This window comes from Dendropsophus ebraccatus, chromosome 13 (assembly GCF_027789765.1).
Source record: "Dendropsophus ebraccatus isolate aDenEbr1 chromosome 13, aDenEbr1.pat, whole genome shotgun sequence".
Taxonomy (NCBI): Eukaryota; Metazoa; Chordata; class Amphibia; order Anura; family Hylidae; genus Dendropsophus; species Dendropsophus ebraccatus.
In genome coordinates this window covers 81,206,658-81,220,215 of record NC_091466.1, presented here as the reverse complement: position 1 = coordinate 81,220,215, position 13,558 = coordinate 81,206,658, and the positions used below count along the sequence as shown (strand labels likewise).

Genomic DNA, 13,558 nt, shown 5'->3' with positions numbered 1-13,558 from the left:
TGTGTATATAGCAGCCTGACTGAGGAGAGCCAGAGAGGGGGTCATGTTTAGTGTATGATGGGAGTTGTAGTGAATGGAGGGGCAGGCACTTGCTGTGTCACAGCAGCCAAAGTGCATCATGGGAAGCTGAAACCAGGAAGCAAGGAAGAAATGAAGAACAAGACTAGAAATCAGAAGGTGCACAGGCGGTGGGAAATTCAAACAGTGACAGCTCAGGAGGGATGAGAAGTATAAAAGCTAGGTTTCTGATTGGTTTTTGGTTTTTTTTCCTTAGCGCAGGAGTTGTCCTTTAAAGATATGACTGCACAGAGTAGTCACAGTATATAGATATAAATGCACAGAGTAGTCACAGTATATAGATATGACTGCACAGAGTAGTCACAGTATATAGATATGACTGCACAGAGTAGTCACAGTATATAGATATAAATGCACAGAGTAGTCACAGTATATAGATATGACTGCACAGAGTAGTCACAGTATATAGATATGACTGCACACAGTAGTCACAGTATATAGATATAAATGCACAGAGTAGTCACAGTATATAGATATAAATGCACAGAGTAGTCACAGTATATAGATATAAATGCAGAGTAGTCACAGTATATAGATATAAATGCACAGAGTAGTCACAGTATATAGATATAAATGCACAGTAGTCACAGTATATAGATATAAATGCAGAGTAGTCACAGTATATAGATATAAATGCACAGAGTAGTCACAGTATATAGATATAAATGCAGAGTAGTCACAGTATATAGATATAAATGCACAGAGTAGTCACAGTATATAGGTACGAATGCACAGTAGTCACAGTATATAGATACGAATACACAGTAGTCACAGTATATAGATACGAATACACAGTAGTCACAGTATATAGATATGACTGCACAGAGTAGTCACAGTATATAGATATGACTGCACAGAGTAGTCACAGTATATAGATACGAATACACAGTAGTCACAGTATATAGATACGAATACACAGTAGTCACAGTATATAGATATGACTGCACAGAGTAGTCACAGTATATAGATATGAAAGCACACATTAGTCACAGTAGATGGATGTGAATGCACACAGTAGTCACAGTATATAGATATGAATGCACACAGTAGTCACAGTATGTATATATATATATATATATATATATATATATATATATATATATATATATGGGTCTTATAAAGGGGAGTGCCAGCTGCTCAGAAAAGGGGAGAAAAACATAAAATGCGACATGGAGAGAAGGGAGCTACTGCATATTACACCTATGGCTGATACTAATGCCACCTCTGCTAATTTTGAAAACAAGCGCCATTAGACCCATGTGACCCAAATTGGCAGGATATACCTGTGCTCACATGTCAGTACCTCCATGTTTTTCCCATTCTGTCCGCAGCAGTGGTGGTGAGTGTAATACCATATCTATACTTGTGTTGTTTGGGGGCAGCCTTCTCCGCTGGTGGTGCCGGCTGGGTTTTGGTGGGGCATTTTGAGTTTGGTCCTGTGACATTGGGGTTGCAGGGCCATTCCATGGCCTCCCTTACCTACATGTGCACGCTTAGGGGGATTGGCAGTCGCTGACCGACACTGTGTGGAGTTAGCGTAGGGACCCGTGTGAACAAGAAGACCTGCACGTGGTACACGGGGCAGTATGGTTTAAACAAATTATATACCGACATCCTGGCGTTTGTTTTTAAAATTAGCCGAGCGGCATTAGTATCAGCCATAGATGGGATGTGCAGTAGCTCCTTTCTCTCCATGTCGCATTATAGTAGTTATATTCCTGTGTATAGGAGCAGTATTATAGTAGTTATATTCCTGTATATAGGAGCAGTATTATAGTGGTTATATTCCTGTATATAGGAGCAGTATTATAGTAGTTATATTCCTGTATATAGGGAGCAGTATTATAGTAGTTATATTCCTGTGTATAGGAGCAGTATTATAGTAGTTATATTCCTGTATATAGGAGCAGTATTATAGTAGTTATATTCCTGTATATAGGAGCAGTATTATAGTAGTTATATTCCTGTATATAGGAGCAGTATTATAGTAGTTATATTCCTGTATATAGGAGCAGTATTATAGTAGTTATGAAGGATCAAGAAACAGAGTCTCGCACTCACCGGGCTGAAGATGCAAGTGGTTTATTTCCAATACATCAGAGTCAACGTAGCGGGGAGAGGGGAGATGGCAGAGCAGGTGTGTTCAGCAGGAGCAACAAATGTTTCACGCCTACCACGGCGCTTCGTCGGGCTAGGAACACCACGTACGTGCAGGGGAGGAGCTTATGTACAAGTACAATGAACAATAAAATTGTTGAGAGACAATCAATAAAGTTGTAACAAAAAAACTAACTTGAAACAAAAACAAGTTAAATCAGAATACAGCTACAGAAGGGTATTTAAATCATTCCTCTCGTTGAGGCCGCTTGGCCCTGTAGCATCTAAACGTAAAATACAACGGGTTTCACGTTTAAGAAGGACTTTCAATCTATCTTCCCCGTTGCTGGGGGGATCTACTCTCTCCAGACCTATGAATCGTAGTGTCTTAGTATCACCTGCATGCACCGTGCGTATGTGATCTATCAGCCTAGGGACCCCCTTACCCGTGCGGACAGAGTACTGATGTTCTTTGAAACGTGTCCATAAAGGACGTTTAGTTTTACCGACATAGTACCTGCCGCAGGGGCATAGGATGGCATACACTACATGGGTGGTTCTGCATGTTATAAAATCGCGGACAAAACACTCTCTGCCTCCAAGGTTGACATATGCTTTGTTCAACATTTGGGGGCAGTAATGACAAGTGCCACATCGCTTGTTGCCTTCTGGCACATTGCGATCAAGCCAACTCCTACTACGGGTGGCTGGACTCTCTGTCAGAGAGTCAGCTATGGTGGTATTTTTCTTGAAGGTGATCAGGGGTTTGCGGTCCACCACATCTTTTAAGTCACTATCGTGCTGTAGTAAAAAACAGTGTTTTTTAATGGTATTAGTCACCATGTCATTAAGATTGCTGTTCTGTAGCGCAAAGACAAATCTTTTATTATTAGGGTTGAAGGATTTTTTTCGACTGCCTATTGGGTTTAGCGGACAGAAGGGAAATTCTAGAGAGGGTATTGGCCCTAGCATGTGCTTCTTCTAAAAGATGGGCGGGGTAACCTCTGTTTAATAAACGTGCTTTCAGATTTGCGGCTTGTTGCTGAAAACCCGTTTCGGTGCTGTTGATGCGTTTTAAACGCACCATTTGACTGAAAGGTATCGATTGTTTTACCTGGGATGGGTGGGAGCTACTGAAGTGCAATAAAGAATTAACAGCAGTTTTTTTACGGAAAACGGAAGTACTTATGCCCTGGGGTGAGACCTCCACTAAGACGTCTAAAAACTCGAGGGTATTGCCACCGTAACAGTGAGTAAAAAACATATTACATGTGTTCTGACTGTTAAGGAAAGAAACAAAACCTTGAAAATCCTCTACTGTGCCCTTCCAAATCACAAAAATATCGTCCACATAACGATGAAAAGAAACGATGTTGGTAATAAAAGGATTACATGGAGCAAAAATTAAATCACACTCTAATTGTGCCAGGAAGAGATTGGCATACGTACAGGAGACCGGCATGCCCATTGCAGTGCCGGTCTCCTGACGGTACCAATCTCCCCTGTAGGTGAAACAATTATTTCTCAAAACAAAAAGCAAAGAGTCCCGCACAAAATTCCTGAAACTCAGAGGCTTATCCAGGCGACCGAGGATGCGATCGACAGCCTCCACACCCGCATCGTGAGGGATGCGGGTGTAGAGGCTCTCCACATCCACGGAGGCCAAAGAAAAATCTGGTTGCCAGTGGACATCAGCCAAAACCTGTAGGAAACTATTAGTGTCCTTTAAATAGGTAACAAAGCATTGCAAGATCGGGCGTAAGGCCCAATCAAGATACTGAGAGAGACCCTCGGTCACTGAGCCGATCGCCAAGACGATAGGACAGCCCGGCGGCCGGCTCAGCGACTTATGTATCTTGGGGAGCAGATACCATTTAGGAATCCGGGGGGACTCGGGGATGAGCGGCTCCGCCATTCTACGGTCTATGGCACCAGTCTGCACATGAGTGTGCAGCAGGGAGCGCAACTGTTCCTTGATCACTAGTGTGGGGTCCTTTTTGAGTCTGCTATAGGTGGTGGTGTCCTGTAGTTGTCGTGTGGCTTCAAGGTGATAGTCCTCCTGGGTCATAATCACGGCTGCGCCGCCTTTATCTGCGCGGCGAACTAGTAGGTCGGGTCTAGATTTCAGCCACGATAGAGCCCGGTATTCACGATCCGTTAAGTTGGAGGGAGGTGCTGGGTAGGAGAGTGCCTTCACGTCTCTCAGAACTGCTTTCTGGAAAAGATCCAACGGGCTACCCGGAGTGATTTGAGGTGAAAATGTAGAGGGATTTCCCCCGGTGAAAGGGGTATCGGTAGACACCATGGCACTTGGAATGGGGTCAGCTCCAGTGGTGCTATCCGCCATAGAGGTGAGATTGAAGAGGCACTCCTGTTCTCGGGTATCAAACGTGGTAGGAGGAAAAAAACCCAAAGGGCCAATATGGTACTGAATGCCCGTAATGTTACTAGCTGCTTCAGTTTTTTTCTGGGTGGAAAAAAACTTATGGAGATTGATTTTGCGTATTGCTTTATGCAGGTCGCTCTCAAAAGCAGTGATGGAGAATTTCTCATTGATACCATAGTTCAGGCCTTTAGTAAGCAGAGATTCGCAGCCATCAGGGAGAATCGTGTCTGTCAGGTTGACTACTGCTGGAGGGTCTATTGTCGCCGCCAAGAGACCTGTTTCCTTTTGAGTGGACCTCTGTTGGGGCCGTCTCCTCTTCTTCCCGCCCCTGCGGGTCGGCCGCCTAAAGGGATTCCAGTTTGGGGATGATTGAAACCGCTGTCCGATTGGCTTGATTCAGAGTCCGTTGTCCAAAAGTCGGATATCCTCCGAGTCGGTTTAGGCTTCTTTCTGCCTTTCAAGTTCCAATCGAAAACTCTTCCCTGGTCATAATCGGATTTGTCCCTCACAAATTTTTCTCTTTTCCGATCTTTAATGTCTGTTTGGAGGGTTACTAAGCGTTTTTCGAACTTGTTTAGAAAAACCGTAGACTCTGTGTCGGGAAGTCTAGTGCGGTATTCTGTTTTGCTCTTAAGTAGCTCGGTAGTAATATGTTCATATTCAATCTGGCTTCTTTTAAGCACGATTTTGGTGAGGTTTAATGCATGTAGATGGTGCGCCTCCTGCCATTCCTTCAAGAACACGTCGTCATCTTGATATTGCGAAGGTGATTTGTAGGTGCGGAGCCCTCGAGGGACTCGGTTACTATCCACATAGGACTGAAGTGAGTTCACTGTCCAGAATGATTTAATCTCTTTTTCAGCTAGAGAGCTGATCCGATTTTCCAAGGACTTGAGTCCTATAACCTGCACCTATCGTCTCGGCGATCGGCTCAGTGACCGAGGGTCTCTCTCAGTATCTTGATTTGGCCTTACGCCCGATCTTGCAATGCTTTGTTACCTATTTAAAGGACACTAATAGTTTCCTACAGGTTTTGGCTGATGTCCACTGGCAACCAGATTTTTCTTTGGCCTCCGTGGATGTGGAGATCCTCTACACCCGCATCCCTCACGATGCGGGTGTGGAGGCTGTCGATCGCATCCTCGGTCGCCTGGATAAGCCTCTGAGTTTCAGGAATTTTGTGCGGGACTCTTTGCTTTTTGTTTTGAGAAATAATTGTTTCACCTACAGGGGAGATTGGTACCGTCAGGAGACCGGCACTGCAATGGGCATGCCGGTCTCCTGTACGTATGCCAATCTCTTCCTGGCACAATTAGAGTGTGATTTAATTTTTGCTCCATGTAATCCTTTTATTACCAACATCGTTTCTTTTCATCGTTATGTGGACGATATTTTTGTGATTTGGAAGGGCACAGTAGAGGATTTTCAAGGTTTTGTTTCTTTCCTTAACAGTCAGAACACATGTAATATGTTTTTTACTCACTGTTACGGTGGCAATACCCTCGAGTTTTTAGACGTCTTAGTGGAGGTCTCACCCCAGGGCATAAGTACTTCCGTTTTCCGTAAAAAAACTGCTGTTAATTCTTTATTGCACTTCAGTAGCTCCCACCCATCCCAGGTAAAACAATCGATACCTTTCAGTCAAATGGTGCGTTTAAAACGCATCAACAGCACCGAAACGGGTTTTCAGCAACAAGCCGCAAATCTGAAAGCACGTTTATTAAACAAAGGTTACCCCGCCCATCTTTTAGAAGAAGCACATGCTAGGGCCAATACCCTCTCTAGAATTTCCCTTCTGTCCGCTAAACCCAATAGGCAGTCGAAAAAAATCCTTCAACCCTAATAATAAAAGATTTGTCTTTGCGCTACAGAACAGCAATCTTAATGACATGGTGACTAATACCATTAAAAAACACTGTTTTTTACTACAGCACGATAGTGACTTAAAAGATGTGGTGGACCGCAAACCCCTGATCACCTTCAAGAAAAATACCACCATAGCTGACTCTCTGACAGAGAGTCCAGCCACCCGTAGTAGGAGTTGGCTTGATCGCAATGTGCCAGAAGGCAACAAGCGATGTGGCACTTGTCATTACTGCCCCCAAATGTTGAACAAAGCATATGTCAACCTTGGAGGCAGAGAGTGTTTTGTCCGCGATTTTATAACATGCAGAACCACCCATGTAGTGTATGCCATCCTATGCCCCTGCGGCAGGTACTATGTCGGTAAAACTAAACGTCCTTTATGGACACGTTTCAAAGAACATCAGTACTCTGTCCGCACGGGTAAGGGGGTCCCTAGGCTGATAGATCACATACGCACGGTGCATGCAGGTGATACTAAGACACTACGATTCATAGGTCTGGAGAGAGTAGATCCCCCCAGCAACGGGGAAGATAGATTGAAAGTCCTTCTTAAACGTGAAACCCGTTGTATTTTACGTTTAGATGCTACAGGGCCAAGCGGCCTCAACGAGAGGAATGATTTAAATACCCTTCTGTAGCTGTATTCTGATTTAACTTGTTTTTGTTTCAAGTTAGTTTTTTTGTTACAACTTTATTGATTGTCTCTCAACAACTTTATTGTTCATTGTACTTGTACATAAGCTCCTCCCGTGCACGTACGTGGTGTTCCTAGCCCGACTAAGCGCCGTGGTAGGCGTGAAACATTTGTTGCTCCTGCTGAACACACCTGCCCGGCCATCTCCCCGCTACGTTGACTCTGATGTATCGGAAATAAACCACTTGCATCTTCAGCCCGGTGAGTGCGAGACTCTGTTTCTTGATCCTTCATTATATATCCCGCTTATTTTGTCTCTGCACCGCTGCTCTGTGGTTCAGATACAGCTAGTGTGCTTCGGACTCCAGCCCCGGTGTTCCTTATTATAGTTGTACCTTGCAGTTAGTGCCGGTCGGAATTTCTCACCACGTTTGCAGTATTATAGTAGTTATATTGCTGTATATAGGGGGCAGTATTATAGTAGTTATATATACAGTCATATACAGACACTCTGGTGTTGATTTTTTAATATAGGCCTAGCGGCATTAGTATCAGCCATAGATAGGATGTGCAGCGGTTCCATTCTCTCCAGTTCGTATTATAGTAGTTATATTCCTGTATATAGGGGGCAGTATCATAGTAGTTATATTCCTGTATATAGGAGCAGTATCATAGTAGTTATATTCTTGTATATAAGCGGCAGTATTATAGTAGTTATATTCCTGTATATAGGAGCAGTATTATAGTAGTTATATTCCTATATATAGGAGCAGTATTATAGTAGTTATAGTCCTGTATATAGGAGCAGTATTATAGTAGTTATATCCCTGTATATAGGGAGCAGTATTATAGTAGTTATGTTCAAACAGAGAAACACGTAGTAGCACTCACCCTTTCTTCAGCTTAGCGACTTTATTACATTCACAAGTTGCGGGGAGGGGAAGGATTCAGGTGTGTGCGCGTCCTGGGACGGCCGTTTCGGGGATACGCCCCCTTTGTCACCTGGTCGACAAAGGGGGCGTATCCCCGAAACGGCCGTCCCAGGACGCGCACACACCTGAATCCTTCCCCTCCCCGCAACTTGTGAATGTAATAAAGTCGCTAAGCTGAAGAAAGGGTGAGTGCTACTACGTGTTTCTCTGTTTCAACTTTGGTACATCTTGCCTCTGTAGTCTGCACCCCCACCCAGCAGTCACACTCATTGTCTGGCTCAAGACCGTTCCACAGACCCATTCCACACAGTGCATATCTGGAGCGGTGCAGGTCCCTACATCTCACCACCCACATTATAGTAGTTATATTCCTGTATATAGGGGGCAGTATTATAGTAGTTATATTCCTAAATATAGGGGGCAGTATTATAGTAGTTATATTCCTGTATATAGGAGCAGTATTAGGCTGGGTTCAAACTACGTATATTTCAGTCAGTATTGTGGTCCTCATATTGCAACCAAAACCAGGAGTGGATTAAAAACACAGAAAGGCTCTGTTCACACAATGTTGAAATTGAGTGGATGGCCGCCATATAACAGTAAATAAAAGCCATTATTTCAATATAACAGCCGTTTTTTTAAAATAACAGCAAATATTTGCCATTAAATGGCGGCCGTCCACTCAATTTCACCATTATGTGATCAGATCCTTTCTGTGTTTTTAATCCACTCCTGGTTTTGGTTGCAATATGAGGACCACAATAATGACTAAAATATATGTAGTGTGAACCTAGCCTTATAGTTGTTATATTCCTGTATATATGGAGCAGTATTATAGTAGTTATACGACATGGAGAGAAAGGAGCGTCTGCACATCCCATCTATGGCTGATACTAATGTCGCTAGGCCTATTTTAAAAACCAACGCCAGGATGTTGGCATATAATTTGATCAAACCATATTGCCCCGTGTACCACGTGCAGGTCCCCTGGTTCACACGGGTCCCTACGTTAACTCCACACCGTGTCGGTCAGTGACCGCCAACTCCACAAAGCGTGCACATGCAGGGAAGGGAGGCCATGGAATGGCCCTGCAACCCCCGATGTCACAGGACCAAACCCAAAATGCCCCACCAAAATCCAGCCAGGACCACCGGCGGGGAAGGCTGCCCCCAAACAACACAAGTATGGATAAGGTATTACACTCACCATTACTGCTGCAGACAGAATGGAAAAGACATAAGGTACTGACATGTGAGCACAGGTGTATTCTGCCAATTTGGGTCATGTGGTTCTTATGAAGGGGAGTGCTAACTGCTCAGAAAAGGGAGAACTATAAAATACGACATGGAGAGAAAGGGGTGGCTGCACATCCCACCTATGACTGATACTAATGCCGCTAGCCCTATTTTAAAAACCAACGCCAGGATGTTGGTATATAACTTGATCAAACTATATTTCCCCGTGTACCAGGTGTAGGTCCCCTGGTTCACACTGGTCCCTACGCTAACTCCACACTGTGTCGGTCAGCGACCGCCAACCCCGAAAAGCGTTGCAGGGCCATTCCATGGCCTCCCTTCCCTGCATGTGCACGCTTTGCAAGGTTGGCGGTCACTGACCGACACAGTGTGGAGTTAGCGTAGGGACCCGTGTGAACCAGGGGACCTGCACCTGGTACACAGGGGAGTATGGTTTGATCAAATTATATACCAACATCCTGGCGTTGGTTTTTAAAATAGGCCTAGTGGCATTACGTTGGTTTTTAAAATAGGCCTAGTGGCATTACTATCAGCCATAGGTGGGATGTGCAGCTGCTCCTTTCTCTTCATGTCGTATATTATAGTAGTTATATTCCTGTATATAGGAGCAGTATTATAGTAGTTATATCCCTGTATATAGGAGCAGTATTATAGTAGTTATATTCCTGTATATAGGAGCAGTATTATAGTAGTTATATCCATGTATATAGGAGCAGTATTATAGTAGTTATATCCCTGTATATAGGAGCAGTATTATAGTAGTTATATCCCTGTATATAGGAGCAGTATTATAGTAGTTATTGACATGGAGAGAGAGGAGCGGCCGCACATCCCACATATGGCTGACACTAGTGCCGCTTAGGCCTATTTTAAAAACCAGCAGGGTGTCTGTATATAATTTGATCAAACCATAATAGCCCGTGTAAAAGTGCAGGTCCCCTGGTTTACATGGATCCCTACGCTAACTCACCATCGTGTCGGTCAGCGACCGCCACCCCTGTAGAGCGTGCACGTGCAGGGAAGGGAGGCCATGTAATGGCCCTGCAACCCCGATGTCACAGGACCAAACCCAAAGTGCCCCCCAAAACCCGGCCGGCACCACTGGAGGGGAAGGCTGCCCCCAAACAACACAAGTATGAATGTGATATTGCGCTCACCAATGCTGCTGCAAACAGAATGGGAAAGACTTGAGGTACTGACATATGAGCACAGGTGTATTCTGCCAATTTGGATCATGTGGGTCTTAAAGGGGAGTGCCAGCTTCTCAGAAAAGAGAGAACTGTAAAACACGACATTGAGAGAAAGGAGCTGCCGCAGATCCCACATATGGCTGACACTAGTGCCGCTAGGCCTATTTTAAAAACAGTCAGGGTGTCTGTATATTATTTGATCAAACCATACTGCCCCGTGTACCACGTGTATATAGGGAGCAGTATTATAGTAGTATATTCCTGTATATAGGAGCAGTATTATAGTAGTATATTCCTATATACAGGAGCAGTATTATAGTAGTTATATCCTTGTATATATAGAGAGCAGTATTATAGTAGTTATATTCCTGTATATAGGAGCAGTATTATAGTAGTTATATTCCTGTATATAGGAGCAGTATTATAGTAGTATATTCCTGTATATAGGAGCAGTATTATAGTAGTTATATTCCTGTATATAGGAGCAGTATTATAGTAATTATATTCCTGTATATAGGAGCAGTATTATAGCAGTTATATTCCTGTGTATAGGGAGCAGTATTATAGTAGTTATATCCCTGTATATAGGAGCAGTATTATAGTAGTATATTCCTGTATATATGGGGCAGTATTATAGTAGTTGTATTCTTGTATATAGAAGCAGTATTATCGTAGTATATTCCTGTATATAGGAGCAGTTTTATAGTAGTTATATTCCTGCATATAAGGAGCAGTATTATAGTATATTCCTGTATATAGGGAGCAGTATTATAGTAGTTATATCCCTGTATATAGGGGCACTATTATAGTAGTTATATCCCTGTATATAGGGAGCAGTATTATAGTAGTATATTCCTGTATATAGGAGCAGTATTATAGTAGTTATATTCCTGTATATAGGAGCAGTATTATAGTAGTTATATCCCTGTATATAGGAGCAGTATTATAGTAGTATATTCCTGTATATAGTAGCAGTATTATAGTAGTTATATTCCTGTGTATAGGAGCAGTATTATAGTAGTTATATTCCTGTGTATAGGGAGCAGTATTATAGTAGTTATATCCCTGTATATAGGAGCAGTATTATAGTAGTATATTCCTGTATATATGGGGCAGTATTATAGTAGTTGTATTCTTGTATATAGAAGCAGTATTATCGTAGTATATTCCTGTATATAGGAGCAGTATTATAGTAGTTATATTCCTGTATATAGGAGCAGTATTATAGTAGTTATATTCCTGTATATAGGAGCAGTATTATAGTAGTTATATCCCTGTATATAGGGGCACTATTATAGTAGTTATATCCCTGTATATAGGGAGCAGTATTATAGTAGTATATTCCTGTATATAGGGAGCAATTTTTATTGTAAAAAACAAACACAAATTACAAAATAAATAAATCATCTGACAATACAAAAACTGAAATTCCAGGCATTTTACACACTATTACTCAACTAGAGTATATGCAAAAAATATTTCACTTAAAGAGTCCGTATCTGCAGGGAAAAAAATTAGAACACAAAATGTAATATAAAATGAAATCAGTTTACACCATAGACACATTCCTCCATAGTTTCCTATTCTCCTGGTTCCTCCTCACCTCTAATGCTTTCACCCAGTGGAGTTCGGACATGATTTGGCTGACGGCTGTGATATGATGGAATGGCTCGTTGTGTATGGACACGCGGGTTCTCATATGCCAGTGGTAATATTTTATGACTGTTAGGTACATTATTAGGTACATTGTCCCCCTGTCAATGTTACTGTTACTGGAAGGAACGCCATAGATTATGTCAGGATATGTCAGGGATTGCAGCAATGGGATGTTGAGCTTCCTGGATACTTCTTCCCATATTTTCCTCCCTCCCCAACAACCAGATATAAAATGCTCCATCGTCTCCTCTTCCTGACAACCAAGGGGGCACTTCCTATCTGAGACACTCAGGTATTTCAAATTACCTCTGACAAAAATCCTTCCGTGTAGTGACAACCAAGCAATATCAAAAAGTTTGTCTGGTAGTCGCTTCCCATTGAGGAACCTAAGGCTTTCCTGCAGGGTGGTGGTCACACAATCCCTCAAGGCAAGTGGAGCACAGAAGAAAGCCCTACATATTCTGAAGTACAATTCTTTTCTTGTCTTTCCCTCAATGTAAGACTTCTCCAGCTTCCACCTCCTGACACACTTCAGGCCATACTCCACATACTGGGGGAGGTAGTCTCTCGTCCTTCTCCCCCTCTTGAGACTGCCGCCTCGCACCCAGGATTCTGCAAAAGGCAATATCCAATCCCTGATACTATTTACCCACAGAGGACTGTTGTTTGAGTCCAGGCAACCAAAATTAACTTTTAGAAACATGGAGTCAAAGAACACCCTTGGATTAAGCATATCCAGTCCACCCTATCTCCTCTGGAGGTAAGTTATACCCCTTTTTATCATGTTCAACCTGTTCCCCCAAAAAAGCTGGAAGAACAGGCTAAAGAGCCTAGCCGAGAAAGATTCTGGCAAAGGAAAGACAACAGAGACGTACAAGACCAGGGACCAGGTAAGTCTTCAACATCGTAACCCTTTCTCTGTAGGTCAGCCTCCAGTTCTTTCTTTGCTGAACCTTTGCATTTCCGGCATCCAACTTCTCTTCCCAATTTAACCTGGCATTGTCATCCCTCCTGAATTTAACCCCTAAGATCTTAATATAAGAGGAGGCTCTTGAAAACTGTGGCAGATCAAAAACTGGATCACTATCTAATATCCAGAGAGCTTGACTCTTCTTAAGGTTGACCAGAGACCCTGAGGCCTCTGAGTAGCTTCTGATGGCTGCAGACAACATCTCCACCTCATGAGTCTCAGATATTACTACAGTCACATCATCAGCGTAGGCAACAACATCCAGGGGCAAGCAATGGGGGACCTGTACCCCTGAAACCAACACAGCTGCAGTGATCTCAGAAACGGGTCTAAGGCAAACACATACAGCAGTGGACTCAGTGGGCAACCTTGTCGCACCCCTGCCTCAACCCTGAATGTGCCACCCTGCCAACCATTGATCAGAGGAAAGCTCTCGGCCTCACAGTACAAAGTTCTCAGCCAATCTATGAATTGTCCGGGAATACCATACTT

At 43.1% G+C, this 13,558-nt stretch overlaps 1 protein-coding gene across 7 annotated transcripts in view; it reads left to right on the top strand.

Annotated features, from left to right (window-relative positions):
- NRXN3 (neurexin 3) overlaps positions 1 to 13,558 on the top strand; it is a 427,584-nt gene that overhangs the window by 182,558 nt on the left and 231,468 nt on the right. The gene's annotated exons all lie outside the window — the stretch shown is intronic.